The 18,021-nt window shown below is 35.3% G+C and overlaps 1 protein-coding gene across 1 annotated transcript in view; it reads right to left on the reverse strand.

Annotated features, from left to right (window-relative positions):
* The window catches only part of LOC306849709 (uncharacterized protein), a 919,849-nt gene that overhangs the window by 168,067 nt on the left and 733,761 nt on the right, over positions 1-18,021 (reverse strand). The window lies entirely within an intron of this gene.

Here is an 18,021-nt window from a genome sequence, read left to right on the forward strand (position 1 = left end):
TTTCATCCATCGGCTGTGCAGTATTGTGGCATCTTCGAATATTCATGATTATTATGGTGAGTGAAGTCAAGATGACCGTTGCAAGAAGGCGGATGCGTCTACGTGCTTGGAGCAGTCGAATGGGGCGGCTATATGTCTATGGTAGGGATCCTCTTGAAACATTTCTGTTGTGTTTTTGCTATTTGCAACACATTTCTGTATAAAGTTATAAAGTTGTTTCCTTATTTTTTTGTTGCAGCGTTTTGAGCTCTCTCGGCCACTGTACAAAAAGCATAGGCCTATTTACTGTGAATAATAAAGTGATTAAGACTTTTGCTAGCTGAAATGACCTATTTTCGCAGTGAACCTCAACCATGAAACATTTTGAAGGTAACAGTTGGTACACAACATGTCTGAATGAGAAATATTTCTAAACGTATAATGGGTGATGTACAGTATTACGAGGCAAATAGTGTGACAGTATAAGATATATATTTTTGGTATTTACAAATATAAAATGGAGTAAAAAATACATTTAGAACATATACAAAGATTCAGATTCAAATTGGGAAAAATATAGATTTTTAATATATTTTCAAATATAAGTCATGTCACAAAAATGATTCACAAGTACTGTTATTGTGCTCTAATTTCAACATATCATGCAAGTAGTGTCAAAATTACTAATGAATGAGTTATAAACTTTATCATGGTTATAGCGAGTGAGTTGATATCCATTTCAGTTTTACAACTTAAGAATAATTATTTTTATGATATTACATTGTCCTCTTCTTGTAATCCTTTACAGTGTTTAATCTGTACTGTATAATGTTAATACATTTTATTATATAGGCAAGAGAACACGTGTGCATAGTTTTCTCACGCTCAGTGACAAAGTTTTTCTTTTTGTTTCACTTTGACTGGTTGAAATGTAATAAGTAACATTAAGTCCATGGATTATGTAAGTATTTTAAGAGCCTTCCACCAACATTTTGGACCTGGACGGACCTGAAATATTAAAGCGGTATAAAAATTCCATTAATCAGATGAATGTTAAGTACATTATAATGGGGGAAAACTGTCAAAGCATTACCTTATCCCTAGACGAGCCTTAGGCTTGTGTTTGAATATGACAAACTGGGTTACTGAGACACCAATAACAACAATAACAAGAACAAGAACGACTACAACACCGGTTATGATTCCAACAACAAGACCATTTGGAGTACGTTCACATTCAGCATCAGATGACGTTGTTCCTGTTTCTATCTGTTTACGACCCATACTCTGACATCTGTAGATATGCAACAGTGTGATGTTAGCAAGTCCAGATCTATTAGAATGGGAATTAATATAAAACTTAATGTAAATCTACTCACGTTGTATGTGGCTGACAAGCTGTGAAAGTACCATCAGAGTAGGTGCCATTTGTGCATTCACCACACACCGTATCAGTGCTTGCTGTTCCTGTTAAGATGTTAGGACACCGAGTTATTTGAACATTAACTGTTTCAGAAATTCACTCATCTTAAATTCAATTCAAAACACTACAGGGGTTTTCACACTAAGTATTCGATGTTTAGCTTTTAACATTATGTTTTTTCAATATTAAGAATGACCCAGTGTGAACAGTACATAATTCTAGTCAATTATTCTAAAATTGGTAACATTTGACAATAAGGTTTAATTTTTCAAACAATTCACAAAAAATAGGTTCCTGTGTAATACTTTGTTTGCATAGTACCAAAAACTATGATCCTAGAGATAGCTGTAGCATTTTCATCACAAAAAACTGTGTATAGCAAATTAAATATATTAAATAAGGTCTAGTTTAGTAATTATTTTGTGTTCTTTTCTGCCAATTCTAATATACAAGTAACTTGTGAGTAGCATTTGCCAATGATTTGTGCACTCGCTTTAGTAACATCTACACCAAAAATGAGAAAATCCGCACCTTTTTGTTGGATGTATTCTCCAGGATTACATTGAGAATGTTTAACAGCTAATTTACAGCTGCCCTTTTCTCTGATCGCACAGAAGAATCCTTTTAGTGGCTCACAAACGGTATTTGATAACCGTGTACAGGCCTTCTGTGTCCTTAAACCTACATATATTGAAACACAATATTTATTATTGAATAATGAAGCATGTTAAATGATTGTATACATTTGGGTATCCTGAACTCTCCGCTAAATATAAGGTAAAACCATCACCTGCATTACAGGTAGAGCAGGAAAAGCACATTTCAAGCCCATTAGGTTCATCGGTGTACGTGGATGCACTACAGGATACACAAGTCGTGCTGGTATCCACTGTGCAATGCCATAAAACACGACTACCTTTAAAAAGTATATAGGATATTAGGAGATTACTTTTTACAATGCAAACTTTTCTATGAAAGTTTTTCTTAGCCCCGAGTCCCATCTTGCATTTCTCCTTGTAAACAATACTACTAACTGGACTAAAAACTAAAGTGATTCTCTTTTATTATACTGTGAAGTATTCACTTACCAGGTGCACACATAGAGCAACAATGTCCGTTAATCTCATATTCAGCACTGGCACAGACACAATAAGCTTGTTTTATGTACAGAAAGGCAAAAGAAACAATATATAAAATAATCAACAAAAGTTGCATTTTCATAAAGATGTAAAATGGGTCAACTCAGTGTATCTGTGCAAAGAGCTGATACTGGATTTAGTCTTTCTATCAGACTTCAGAAGCACTTCTCTGTGTTGAATTTGGCAGGTTCTGATCATTTTCTGGTGGTTTTCATTTTCTGTGGAGTGGGGAAAAAACAGTAAATGACCCAAATAGCAGAGATTTCAGTAAAAAATAGAAAGTTTTGAATAAACTATTGAATATTGTTTAATACGTTTTTTCATGTAAACACGTCATTTAATGTTGACATTCAGTATTCACATGCTTTCAAAAACTTTATTAGCCAAGGTTTCATTTATTAACATCAGATAAGTTAACATGAACTAACAATTAACAATACTTCTATAGCATTTATTAATCTTAGTAATGCTAATCTAAAAATTTCAATCAAAAGTTGTATCTGTTATCATTAGCTAATGCACTGTAAACTAACATGAACATTAACATTTTTAACATTAATAAAGGTAAAGTGTTAAATCTATTGTTCATTGTTAGTTCATGTTAGTTAATACATTAAATAATGTCATCAAATGAGACCTTATTGTAAAGAGTTAATAGTGATATTTTAGATTCTCATTTGAATATATGATTCCTCCTACAGTATTTCTATGACTAAATCACTGGCAGATAGCCAGCCCCCATCTGCCAATCCCTGGGCATAGTTAGTAATCTTGTTGACATCTTCCATAGCAATAAGGTCAACCACGCCCTTTCTCTTAGCCTAAGATTTCTTTCCATTTCTTAGTAAAAGTTGCTCTCAGCAGCTTTGTGAATAGGTTTTAAAAGGAAACTTTGACCTTTTACTGATATTTCAGAGAACTTTCAATTCAACAGCAATTCTTTTAAAACCCATAAACAATGCTATTTTAAAAGCAGCTGCTTCGACAAGAACACAATTTCTTTCTTCTCAAGATCCTAAAAATGTATATTTGGCATTACCATCAACTTGACAAGCAGTGAATATATTCATTAAAACCATTTTCCCAAAACAAAAGCATAAGTAAAGAACTTACTTTAAAGGAATAAGATGTTTCTCACAGCTGCAGACCAATCTATTGAGAGGAGAGGCAACAGTAATGAATAAAGCATGTGACTTGCAAAGGACTGATTGTGTACAATTCTTTGATACAATGTATCCCATTGTTAAGATATTATTACAGGTATTCAGTGGCTGTAATAAACTGAGTTTGAGCTTGATATACTTTCAATCTTTAAACATGCTTCAGCTCTCCGAACACTGCTTAGTTAGTTGGTTAAGTTTCATGAAAATTTGACAAACCTGAGATTACTAGTCTGAAAACATATCTGCAAAAAAAAAATAATAAAAAAAATAATAATAATAATATTTTTTTTAAATCCAGTTGAATACATGCTGAAATGTATTTTATTTACAATAATGTGTTTAATTTATATAGTATTGTTTTGTAAAGCATTCAAACTGTTGGACATGACTTGATACTGGCACAGAAGGAGAAAGATGTGATTGTTTTAGCTGGAGAGAAAAAAAAAAAAAAAACCTCAAACAATGACTGATTTGTATGTGAAGTATTTTTTGTATCTGTAGTGTAAGCTAATCATTGTCTGATGGGTCAGAGAGAGTCATTTTCATGCTCCCAGGATTGTGTGTTCCCCAGAATTACATGGCACATAACGAACACATGACAAATTGTCCTACTGTGTGTTTACAAACTAGCAGGCATCATCAAGGCCTTTCGCAGCGCAAGCGCCGATCTAAACGATGTCTAACATGCCGTCTTTCTGTGCAAAAGCTGATGTAAGCTTGGCATGACAGAGTCGTGCCCTCTGTCAGCGCAGACCGCCAAGCTGCCCTGTCTTCCGCAATATGATGCCATCGGTCAGGGTTGATGTTAAAGACATTCATGTCCCGCATGACATCCTTAAAGCGGAGCTTGGGTCGGCCACGACGGCGGTGTCCAGCAGCTAACTCCCCATGGAAGATAGACTTTGGGATACGTTCATCCGGCATACGACGCACATGGCCGATCCATCTAAGACGTCTCCTCCGGATCGCGGTGTACATGTCACTGCTGTTAGTGAGCTTCAGCACGGTGGTGTTCGGGACCCAATCCTGCCATGACAGGCCAAGGATCTGTCGTAGACAACGGAAGTGAAAAGCATTAAGCTTGTGCTCCTCCAGCTGGTATGTAGGCCACGTTTCGCTTCCACACAGTAGAACAGAGAGCACACAGGATTCATATACGCGCACCTTTACTTTGAGAGAAAGGTGGCTGTTGTTCCAGACACGAGACTGAAGTCGCCCAAAGGTTGTTGAGGCCCGACCGATCCTGGTATTCAGTTCAGCATCAAGGCTGTTGTTTGTTGTCAGAGTTGAGCCGAGATAGACAAATTTCTCGACAACCGACAGCACTGTGTCGTTGATGGTGACGTGAGGGGGAGCAGGAACGTTCTGAGCCATCACCACTGTCTTATTGAGGCTTATGGTGAGTCCGAACTCTGTACAGGCCGCGGCAAAAGAATTGCCCATCTCCTTTTCTTGTTCAGTGTGAGCCACGAAGGTAGCGTCGTCTGCGTAGAGCAACTCGCGCACAAGGACGCGCTTCACCCTGGTTCTGGCCCTCAGACAAGCGAGTTGCCATCACACCTGGTGTGCAGCAGAACCCCACCTGGATCCGGAAACGCCCGTCGCAGCACAGCCGAGAAATAGATGCCAAACAAGGTGGGAGTGAGGACACACCCCTGCTTTACTCCACAGCAGACATCAAACTCGTTTGAGCGGGCACCGTTTAACTGTACGGTTGCCCGCATCCCATCATGGAAACCTTGGAGTATTGCCGAAAGTCGCTGCAGAACGTGGAAGAGACCAGAGCGACTCACATAATCGAAAGCCTTAGTCAGATCAACAAACACCATGTACAATGGGCGTTGCTGTTCCACACACTTTTCCTGAAGCTGGCGTACCGAGAAAATCATGTCCAAGGTCTTCTAAAAAAACTTCTAAAAAAAGAATGGGTGCATCCATCCTAATTTTAGGACTCCTAAATTTTTGCTCTATATTTAGAGTAAAACCAGCTAAAACAAGAGGACTCCTAAATCTACGATCAAATCACAAACAATCGTAAAATCATAACAAACATTTTAGAAACATTTCATGATTATTTCCCTTTAATTATGTCCTTCTTGAATTCAGTTTGGTTTTCTTTTAAGTTTGCACAATGACTTACAATAGTCATGACTATTCTAGTCTGTTAATTAAAATTCTACTTATTTGCATATCTGATAATTGTTTATGAGATACAGATATGTAAGTAACTGATAATTAGTTGAACATATACTTGTTTAATTAGTGACACTTTACATTTTAAAAACTTTATTTTAATATGTCAACACTTTTATTTAAAAACCTTTATTTGAATATGGCAATATGATACCTCATACAATATTTCTATGACTGAATCACTGACAGATAGCCAGCCCCCATCTGACAATCACTATGGCCATAGTTAGTAATCTTGTTGACATCTTCCATAGCAATAAGGCCAAACCCGCCCTTTCTCTTAGCCTAAGATTTCTTTCCATTTCTTAGAAAAAGTTGCTCTCAGCAGCTTTGTAAATAGGTTTTAAGAGGAGACTCTTACCTAACTTTTACTGATATTTAAGAGAACTCTTAATGGTAAAATGAAATATTATGAGAATACAGCCCCTGATGTACAATACTAGAATACTGTTATTGCCCTTGAAGCTGACAAAATGTGATAATTAAAGCACCATAACAAAAACACAGATAGGCTAAAATTTTAAGTGATGGCGGATTTGGTTTAAAAAAAGAGGCTGTTATCATACATTTAAAGGTAACACTTTAGAATACTGATCCTTTGTTAATGAATAACTACACAGGAACAAGTCACTAATGCACTATTAAAATTGTAGTAACTACTATTACCTAACAAGAAACTATGATTATTGATTTAGTAAGTAATAGCGCTCAGTTGAAACTGGTAGTTCACTATTAGCTAATCAATTACTACTATTTTTTTTATATATCCTGGAGAACTACTAAGAACTACTGTATACAGGTTCATAATTAATGTGAATTATGCATAATGTATAATTAATTCTAAAATGGTATCATGGTAACCCACTAGTAATGACTCAAGAATGATCAAATTCTTCTAAAGGAACTACTAATTACTTGGATCAGTATTCTAAAGTGAAAAGCATCATAACTCCCTAATATTGACTGACGTCATTTTAAGCTTTTGAGATATATGTAAGGTTTTGGATAATAATGACTCAAGTGTTACTACATCCTTCTGAAGAAACTACTAATTATTTGGATCAGTATTCTAAAGTGAAGATCACGGTAACCCACTAGTAATGATTTAAGTGTTACCAAATCTACCAAAATGAATTACTAACCAGGACCTTACAAAATCCTTAAAAGTTTACAATCACTTCAGTAATTACTAGGGAGTTATCACGATCTTCACATTAGAATACTGATCCAAAAAAATTGTAATTGCTTTAGAAGGATGTAGTAACATATGAATAATCATTATCTAATGCTTTACAAAACTCTCAAAATGATTTCAGTCATTACCAGTGGATTACCATGACCTTTACTTTAGAATTAATTATACATTATGTATTATTCATATTAATTATGAACCTGTATACAGAAGTTCTTAGTAGTTCTTAGGAAGGCATGAAAAAATAATAGTTACTGATTAGCTAATATACATTCAACTAAGCACTATTACTTACTAATTCATTAATCATAATTTCTTGTTAGTTACTAGTAGTTACTAGAGTGCTAATATTGCGTTATTCGTGTTCCTGTGTAGTTATTCATTAATGATGGAACAGTATTCTAAAGTGTTACCCATTTAAATAATCCTTACAAAAATATTTAATTGTGCAAAAGCAACAAAATACTGTTTCTGTAAACAAGTGTCTTTTAGAAAGCGATAATGCAGTTGTAATATGATTGCTCATGTACTTTGTTGTTATATTCAATATTACTGTTATTATTTTTTGAGGCTTGTCACAGTATTTCATTAGTAATTGATTAATGGCAAAATCATTTAATGCTGTTTGACTTTTTGCTTCATTGACTGTGGCTCAAACTGCTAAATTTCAGGCTTGATAACTCCTTCAGTAAATGTAGTGAAATATCTGAGTAGTGAAGAAACTGTAGTCATTCGCAGGTTGTCAGGACTTGTTCTTCTGTTTCAAACGGTTCAACAATTTTCCTGTCGCCAACAACTGAAAAAACAGTGGAGCATTACTTTTCAGCTTGCAGAAGCACAAAGAATGTTTTGCATTAATTTATCACAGTCAAACCATAGAAGAGCAAACTATTATATAATTCACATAATTATTCAAATCTAATATTGTATTTTTTAAGTTTCTCATCATGTATATAAGCTGAATAACTGTGTCTTGCATGTCTTTGTCTATATGATATACTTACCTTTTGAACTGTCGTTTTCACTTAAACCATTTCCTGTTTCCTTTTGAACAAAAACAGACATTTTAAAAACAAATGTTGTTTCAAGGATTGCTTTGTTGCGTCCAGTGTAGACGTCTGGTGTAGACCTTCTTTTATTCCGCAGACGTTTTCCTCTTTTGTTTTTTTATCCGCCATCTCTATCTTTCTGTCGTCGCTCGGCTCGGCTAATGTCCGTCATGTGCACTGATCTACAAGTTTGTTTTGGTACTGGCCCGACTTAGTTTTCTAAAGTGTTTTTGACAAAAAGCATACCCCACCTTTAAGTTGTTTACATTATAAAATGAATATCTTACATTGTACGCACATCTGCACTTTGTTGTTTCTGATGAGAGAATTCACCAGAGAGCAGGATTTAGTCAGCGAGTGCGCTCACTTTACAAAACACTGACGCCTCTGATTGGCTATTGCATACATAAGCTCAATAGTATCATGTATGATTAGTTATAATGTGCAGCGCTATAAAAACACGTCTGTCTCTGGCTCAGCGCCAAAGCACCAATGCAGATTTGAATATATGGCAGCTGATGATGTGCCGCACTATACTAATCACAACGGTGTGATGGTATCAAATATAGAAAATATTATTTGCCTATTTTTTTTGTCTTTTGGAAGCTGCATTCAAAATCCACTTGGCTCAAAAATCTGACGGGGCACGTGCCCCCTTGGTTTGAATGGGCATGTTGCCTCTGACTGTCTCACTGGTTGCAGGAAGGGAGAGTAGAGGCAGAATCTATGTACAACAGTCTAACTTTATTACAATAATAATCCCGAAACAAAAAATCACGCTGGCGACAAGGAGACCACAAGAAATGCAGCAACCCAATACAAGCAAGAACAGAAAAAGGACAACTAAAACTGAGGATATACACTAAGCGAAGGGAGAAAACAAGGAACAGGTGGGGTTAATTGTTTAACAAATAATTAACTATCCTCTATGATTAACTATGATTAACTATTAACTATGATTAACAAATCCTCTCCTGTGGCCTCATGGGATAGTAAAGTGTTCATTGAACGCATACTTCAGAATCCCGGCAGAAATAATCATCCAGGTACATTTCGCATACTGTTTTATGAATCTGGACATACTACTCGACTCACGTACTGTTTTTCACCTATACTAGTATGGAAGTATACTGACACAAGGTAGGCTGTAGCAACAAATTAACAGGGAAAAGGAAATGGGAATTAACACAGGCCAAACAAGGAACAGAAACCAAACATGACATGAACATAGTATTTTTGTTAACAAGTGCAGAAAGTGATTATAACCAGGGCTTGAAAAAGTCAATCGGTTCACTCCGAGCAGAATCGATATTTTAACGTTTCCGTTCCTGCAGTCCTCTGTATTGGTACCGTTCCGAAACCGGTTAACCGGTTAATACCGTTATTTTTTAAATTGTCTTTGCCTATAATAATAATAATAATAAAGTACAATGTCTTCTTTACACGAAAAGAAAAAGAAAGAAAAAAAATACAGAAAGAGATGGTATCTTAACCCGCTGCGCTTAGTCACAGCCAATAGAGCATCATCTTTTCTAGATTTTGAAATTTCTAAATGTAGGCTACTAAACAAAAGAAAAAAATCTATTAATGCTTTAAAGACATTAAAAGTATTTTTAAGATATTTAAAATGTTTAATGATATTTAATATTTAAAATTGTTAAAAAAACGCTTTTGCGTCGCATTTTGTTAGGCTATATACTATTCAGAAATGATGTAGGCTAAAATGCTGGTAAATCAAAAATGTTTATAAACATTTTAAACAGTTAGGCTACTATAAAAGGCTAAAAAAAAAGTAAATCAAAAACAAATTAAAGGTGAAACTGATGCCTACCTCTCTCACTCTGCACGAATCCAAATGTTTCCATATTCTCGACGTATCTACTAAAATATAATTTATTGGCTTTTACTTTCATCGATGTAAAACATCATCCTTCACATCGGTAATAACAGCACAGTGAGGCGGTGGTCACGCTGAACGCAACAGATCGGACAATGGAGCACTGTAAACGTTTTACACATTCCTTTAACTGTATGTTATTTTGATAATGAACTGGCTGCAATGTCGCAAATATGTGTCTTTGTGCTGGTGAGGCGCCAGCGCGATTATGGCCATACCAACGCTGGTTGGTTATACAGATGCAAGACATCATTCAAAACTGTCAAGCGACTGAAAAACAAATAAAACTGTAAAGCTTTTGCAAAATAAAGAAAACTACTTTCTGCCGTCTCGTTTTCCTTTCCGAGAACGCTGGAATGCGTCACAATGAACCGTAGGCCTAACTCTGCATTATTATTTTTTTCCTTTCGTTTTGTTAATCTGTCAATGATTTACGTGAAATATATTTATATACATATTCCTTTTTATGTAAGCCTATATTTTTATTGTGTTTTCTCCCTTCACAGAAGCGCTGCAGGTGCGTAAGATCTGTTGAATCCATCTTACACTGTCTCGGATAAACTCTAACGCCGGTGTTCTGACGATTTGTGCTACCCTGTCAGATTTTGCTTCCTCCCATTAAAACAGATGGTAGCAGAATTCATTGCCATTGCGACTAGAGTTCACAGCTGAGCGCGGCTGGATGCGTCAGCATCACATTTGCATAGTCTGTACTGCTTGAATTCCTGATTGCTTGACAGCAAATTTCAAATATCAAATGGAATGATACAATAACGTTATTAACCGGTTAACGGCCATTTCAAATTTTCGATTCTGTTCGGAACTATAAAATTTGATTTCGTTTCTGTTTCGGTTCTGTTCCAGTCAAAATTTTGTTCGTTTCCAGTTTTCGTTCCTTGAACCGGTTCAGAGCCCTGATTATAACAGATACATCTTAATGTTTGCTCATATTCATATTCATATATTCATATTGTTGCATATTATTATTTTCGTATACACAGTACAACATGGTAATATAATTTTAACACTACATCTAAATGCAACACCATGATATCATAACATATATCATAGCAAAGTCACTTGCTGGTTTCGTTGGTTATGATTCAAGGGCTGTTTGTTGTTCCAACAACTACAGTTCAGCTCTGATAACTTGTCAGATTGTGCAAGTCATTTCTGAGTGTACTACAAATTTCAGTCTTTTCCAGGTTGATAGGACTTTATCCTGCCACGGTGCCACCAACAACTGAAAACAATGAAAAAAGCCCATTACTTTTCCGCTTGCACAAGCATGAAGAATGTGTGTTGCATGACTTTCAGTCAAACTACAGTGTACAAGAATACTATCACACAATTAAAATCTAATATTCTATTTAGTACACATCCTGTAATTTTTCATCCTGTAAGCATACACTAGTTGATTAACTGTGAAAAATAAAAAACACATTTTCAAAACATTTATGGTAAATATTTAAAACATAGCACATTTCCTTTCTTTTCCTTCATACCAAATATGTATTACAAATAAACATATTCATCCCTGCATGTATAACACAGCCAACATGCACATATACATTCCATTTTATTTGTTTCATATTATTTAATACGATTGTTGAAAAAAAGTACATTAGGCAAAACAACTAGATATCATGACATTACACTACAAAAGATTTTAAAGTGAATAAAGCTTACCTGATCTTTTACATTGTTTCTTCTTCTGAATATGTATGATTGTGAAAACACTTCCAACAATGATTAATATTAAAGCAACTGCAACACTGAGAGCAACGATTATTGTAGGAGTAGAGGAATTTCCACATTCACTATCAGATGAATGTGTGCCTGGAGTTGATTCAATAAGTCCCATGGCCTCACACCTGTGAATGAAAACCAGAATTAAAGTTGTTGAAAAATGAAATCAACACACACACACAAAACACTAAGACTCACTTTGTGTGTGGTAAACAGGATGAAAAAGATCCATTTGAATATGTGCCACCTGTACAGTCAGCACACACAGTATCTGTGGAGCCAGTACCTGCAGAGACAGTCAACATATGAATGACACTAACAGTAACTGTTGTGTTTGTCTTGTCTAAAAACTCTCTTCTGATGCGACTATAGCACAGATAATAATAAACAGTACTTCATCCACTGTCCATGTATATTTGTATAATAAGTTTTTATCATTTACCTGCTTGTTTGATAAATTGTCCAGGGCTACATTCAGACTGTGGCACTGCTGAAATGCAGCTGCCTTCCTTTTTGTCAACACAATAGAATCTCTCTTTTGGCCCACAAACAGTATCTGACGTCTGAGTACATGCTTTACTCAGTCTTAAACCTCGGCCTAAGATGGGAACGAGTAGACACCATCATGCATCCAATTACTTTCTTTTAGTATTTTAGTAGTTTTACAGTTGCGTTTGAAGCAATTTCATATTTAATTCAATCATTATAATATTTTCAGGGTAACACTGGGTTAATTCAATTTAATTAAATTCAAGTTTATTTGTATAGCGCTTTTCATGATACAAATTGTTGCAAAGCAGCTTTACAGGAAATTAAGTTTCTACAATATATTAACTGTTAAATATATTACTGTTAATATATTAATGATATATTATCTGTTAATCTACAATAGATTAACTGTTCCAAGTATAGTTTATCCCTCACAGACATCATTCACCATAAATCTAATTTGCACTTTCACTTACAAATTTTTAAATATGGTTGGCAGATTAAATTAGATGAGCAGATCTAAAGGGATTACCTGCATCACACATGGTACAGGGAAAGCATTTCATGAGGCCACTGGGTTCATCACTAAAGGTGAATTCAGGGCATGGAACACAAGTTGTGCTGGTGTCATCTGTGCAGTGCCAAAGAACATGGTTTCCTGAATAGACACATGAAATTTGTATTTTGTTTCTAGATGAACAATATTTGACTTTTGAAAGATTTGAAAACCCTAAAAAACTTTATAATTTATACTATAATTCATAGGTTTGTTTATTTAAACCAAACAAATGTTTTATGGCAAAACATAGAAGATTAAGTTTACTAAAGTAATATATTTTAACAAGATAAACAAACTTAGTGTTAAGTAAAACACAAAAACTGCTATATAATGCTATACATTTTTCTATAGTCTCACCTGCAGCACACATGGGGCAGCAAAGCTTGTCAAACTCATATTCTGTATATGCACATCCGCAGGAACAAAGTTCATAGTTAAGAGGAACAATAATTATAATAGTAATCCATAAAGTGAACATGGTAACTGTCTATAGATCTTAGTCTGTTCAGTTAATGTGAGCAATCAGGTAACATTTCTTGCATTCTATTGGCATTGTTCCATTTTCAGCATAAGTTTCTCATGTCTCACATGTTAGTTGAATGGTCTTATTTCTTGTACCATAACCGTAAACCGCAAGGAGGGAGACGAGGTGACAGTAATTCATGATTCTTCAAGACTCAAATCTTGTACAGGTCATATTTCCAGTCTTCTTGCAGACATATGCATTCTAAACAGAAAAAAAACAACCTTATTGTATATTCAGTAAAATTGTTATTCATGTCAGCACTAATGATGTTTGATTTCACTAGTCTGTCACAGCTTCTCGGGGCACAGGAACAGACAGGAATGCAGGAGATTCTACTACTATGGTGAACTTTAATCGAAAACGCAGGAGCAAAGAACTAAGCCAAAACACAACAGTGACTGAACAGTGAAAGAAACTCAGGGACAGACTTAAATAGGAAACACTGACAAGATTGATAAACACACCTGACACAAATGAGACACTAATAATTACCATGTGAACTAAGAAGTGGAGGGAACCAGAACAAAAGGACAAGGGAACCAATGAACATAACACAGAGTTCAAAACAGAACATAAACGTGACACAGTCGGAGATCACTAAAAATAACATTAAAGTGTGACTGTCTGCTAGCCACCCTTATGTTACACAAGTCAGTTAATTCTCAGCACATAGACACTATTTCATATAGATATTATCTATAGAGACTGTGGCTGTTCCCCGGACAAAAAAAAAAAAAAAAAAAAAACATCCAAACCAAACAATTTAACTAATGTTCAACATATAAACAACATATATAATACAGATAAATAAATGATAACGCTTGGGTTAATAAATATTAGATCCCTTTCTACAAAAGCACTTTTTATCAATTATACAATCATTGATCATAACCTAGATGTGATCTGTTTGACAGAAACCTGGATAAAACCAGATGATTACATTACTTTAGGTGAGTCTACACCCCAAGATTACTGTTATAAACATGAGCCGTGTCCAAAAGGTAAAGGGGGAGGTGTTGCTACACTTTATAGTAATATTTTCAGTATTTCTCAGAGGTCGGGTTTCAAGTATAATTTGTTTGAAGTAATGGTGCTTCATATAACATTGTCTAGAGAGAGTAGTGTTTCCCAACCTTTTTTCAGTCACAGCACCCTTTCAGATTCTTTAAAAAATTGTAGCACCCCACACAAACACTACTGCTCAGGCCCTGCAGTCTACCTGCTCTGGGCTGCCTCATGAAGATGAAGCTGATGGTTCAAAACCATCTTAAAGAACACTTTAAGTACTTCTTGCCAAAGTAAAAACTACCAGCCTAACTAATAAAGTTCAAACATTATAAATGACAAGTGAACAGTAAGTAATAAAACAGTAACACACAAATTACAAGCAGATAAATATAAATATACAAAATATATAAAAATAAACAGAACAAAGTTACAAATAAAATAATGTCTAACAGTAGTATTCAGATACAGAAATAATAATTAAATGAAAAATAACACTGCACATGTTCACTGAATAAATTAAATGTAGATTCATCTTTGTTAAAGCTGTGTTTTGTTGTTTGATTAACATTTAAAGGGGTCCTATTATGCTTTTTCACTTTTTGAATTTTACTCAGTGTGTAGTGTGTATGTTTGGGCATAAAAAAGATCTACAAAGTTACAAATCTCAAAGTCCACTCCAAAGGGAAATCCCTTTTCAAGAACTACAATGAACGGCTCGTTTGGACTACAGCGTTGTTTTCCGGTGTTTGCGATGTCACAAAGCGGTCCATTAGAATATCATTAAAATAATTTCCGCCTATGGAAATTTAAATGGTTGGGGAGTAGGGAGCATATGGTGGGGAAGGGCAAGGCCGTGGTTGGAAAGCTTGGTTGAGTGCATCAGACAACATGACGACGACGAAGTGCTGCTGTAGCATCAAGTTTTCGCAAGTTATTACACACACACCTGAATAATTATGTATGTAAATATGTATGTTACAATTATGAAAACATTTTTATAAATTGAGCACTCACTTTGAGTTTGTATGCATACACAGAAAACTGCTTGTGTGTACCGAATTGAGTTTTGCCTCTTTTTGGAATTGAATAAGTTAAAATTGCTTGAATGTTAAGACTTAGAAACACACGCAAATTATAAACTTTCACTCTGTGGTTGTTAAACATTGAAACTAATTTGCAAATCACATGCATGCCCTGGTTGAGAAACACTGAGTAATAAATGTTAATGATAAATCCCCTGTGACGTTTGTACTGGCTACTATATACAGGCCACCAAGGGCTAGGGAACCATACAGACTTTATCAAAGAATTACCAGATTTTCTATCTGAGGTAGAGCTGGTAGATAAAGTATTAATTGTTGGTGATTTTACTATCCATGTTGATAATGAAAAAGATGCAATGGGATCAGCTTTTACAGACATTCTGAACTCTCCTGGGGTTAGACAACACGGGCAGGACCTACTCTTAGTCTAAATTATACTCTAGATTTAATACTGCCACATGGAATTGATGTTAAAGGCATTCAAATTCTGCAGCAGAGCGATGATATCTAGATCATTATCTAGTCTTGTGTATACTAAAGCTGTAAATTCAACTCCTTGTTAAAAATATGGTAGAACCAACACTTTTACCACAAAAGACTGCTTTGTAAATCATCTTCCTGACTTGTCTCAAATCCTCAACATATCCAATAGCTCAGAAAAACTTGTATGATGTAACAAACTATAAACTCTTTTTTCTAGCACTCTAAATATGGTTGCTCCTTTCTGCTTTAAGAACACTGTGGTATAACAAGCACACTCGCACCCTAAATAATAATAATAATAATAATAAGTTTTATATATATAGTGCCATTCCAGAGCTCAAGAACACTTTACAATAAACATTAGAAATGTGGGAATAACATCAAACAATAATACAGAAAGTAAAGAGAAAATCAGACATAGGCCTATAGAGTGTCCGATATAGAGTGACTGTAGATAAGACAGAATAAACAGAAATCAACTTAAGAAAGGTAATGTTCCGAAGTGAGTTTTGAGCAGCGATTTAAATTCAGACAGGTTATTGGCAAGACAGCGTGATCTGGGAAGAGAGTTCCATAATTTAGGGGCAACAACACTGAATGATCTGCCCCCCCATGGAAGAGAGGTGATGCCGGGGGATGGCGAGAAGGCGAGAATCAGAGGACCGCAATGAACGAGGTGGAGAATAGGAAGGAGCAGATTGCAAAGATAGTAAGGATCCAGACCTAGCAAAGCTTTGTCCATATTTTACTCAGCACTGGGTTGTATTTAACCTAACATTTTTTAGAGTGTAGAGATGACCTCTACCCCTGAATTTCAGCGGAGACCATGTCAACTAGATGAGCCCCAGAGACAGATCCCTTGCAAAGACCTGTCACCTAGATGGCCATCAGCTCAAGATCACAGGAACCTGACAAGTCCTCTGGACAATTTTACTTTGTTGCATCCTGAAATTAAATTGCTGATTTTGTCTGGCCAGAGGAGAACTGCCCCCCAACTGAGCCTGGTTTCTCCCATAGACTGTAAAAACTTCTCCCAAGGTTTTTTCTCCATTTCTGTTACAGATGGAGCGACTTGATTGCACAGATACTATTTGAACTGAACTGAGCTGGATGATGACATCACTGAAATAATGATAAACTGACTTTAACTGAAAATTGAGTGTTTACTGTTATCCTTTTGCATTTTCAACACACTGTTTTCCTGTTTAACACTGTACAGCTGCTTTGACACAATCTGTATTGTTAAAAGTGCTAGATAAGTAAAGATGGCTTGACTTAACTATATCTTATTGTCTATTGGGTGTTTCTTCAATTTGCAGATACATAGGAAATAAGCACACTCTGGTAAGTTTACTTATTAGTCTAATCACAGTGTCTAGCTTTAGACATATATGAAAGGGAATTCTGTCATTTTTAGCATTTTCTCTGAAATATCAAAACATGTCCACTGCAGTGTCGTTTCAACTAAATCAGATACATATTGTGTTTAATAGCACTCTGGAAGGGAAATGATGGTTGCGAAAATGACATTTTAAACAATGGAGCAGATAGATAAATATCACTTTCACTTAAGAAAACGGTGAAAATGTGAAGGCAATCAAGAAATAACACGACATAGGCCTACCATACAGAAAATATACAGAAACCCAGTGATTAGAGCAGAAAAGGGAGGCAGTTATAGCCTACTATATTGGTCCATATTTGTCAAATGGCTCCAAAATCCGAACAACATTTTTTTCGTGCAAGTTAAAGGCTGTCATGCGTTTTCTTCGTTAATAAAATATTTAAACGACTTACCAGCGGATACAGAGTGATATCACTTCTTTTGCTTTCACAAAACACTGTTCACAGACGCTGGTTGATCTCAAAGTCTTTTCAAAATGAAGCGTTCTTTCAGTTTTGTAGTGAGATTTGGTTTCAGTTAAGTTATGTTTCAGAATGTTGCTCACGTCATCTTTGACATTAATATTGTATCCACAGCAGAACATCTTTATTTTGCGTTATATATTCCATTTTACTATTTAAATCTCGTTAAAGCCACATCTGTTGGTGAATCTCTTGATTGACCTTAAATTCCTAAACCAAATGATTCAAGATTGAAAGTTTATTTAGTTTATTGACATTCAGCA

The sequence above is a fragment of the Barbus barbus genome (assembly GCF_936440315.1).
Source record: "Barbus barbus genome assembly, chromosome: 29".
Taxonomy (NCBI): domain Eukaryota; kingdom Metazoa; phylum Chordata; class Actinopteri; order Cypriniformes; family Cyprinidae; genus Barbus; species Barbus barbus.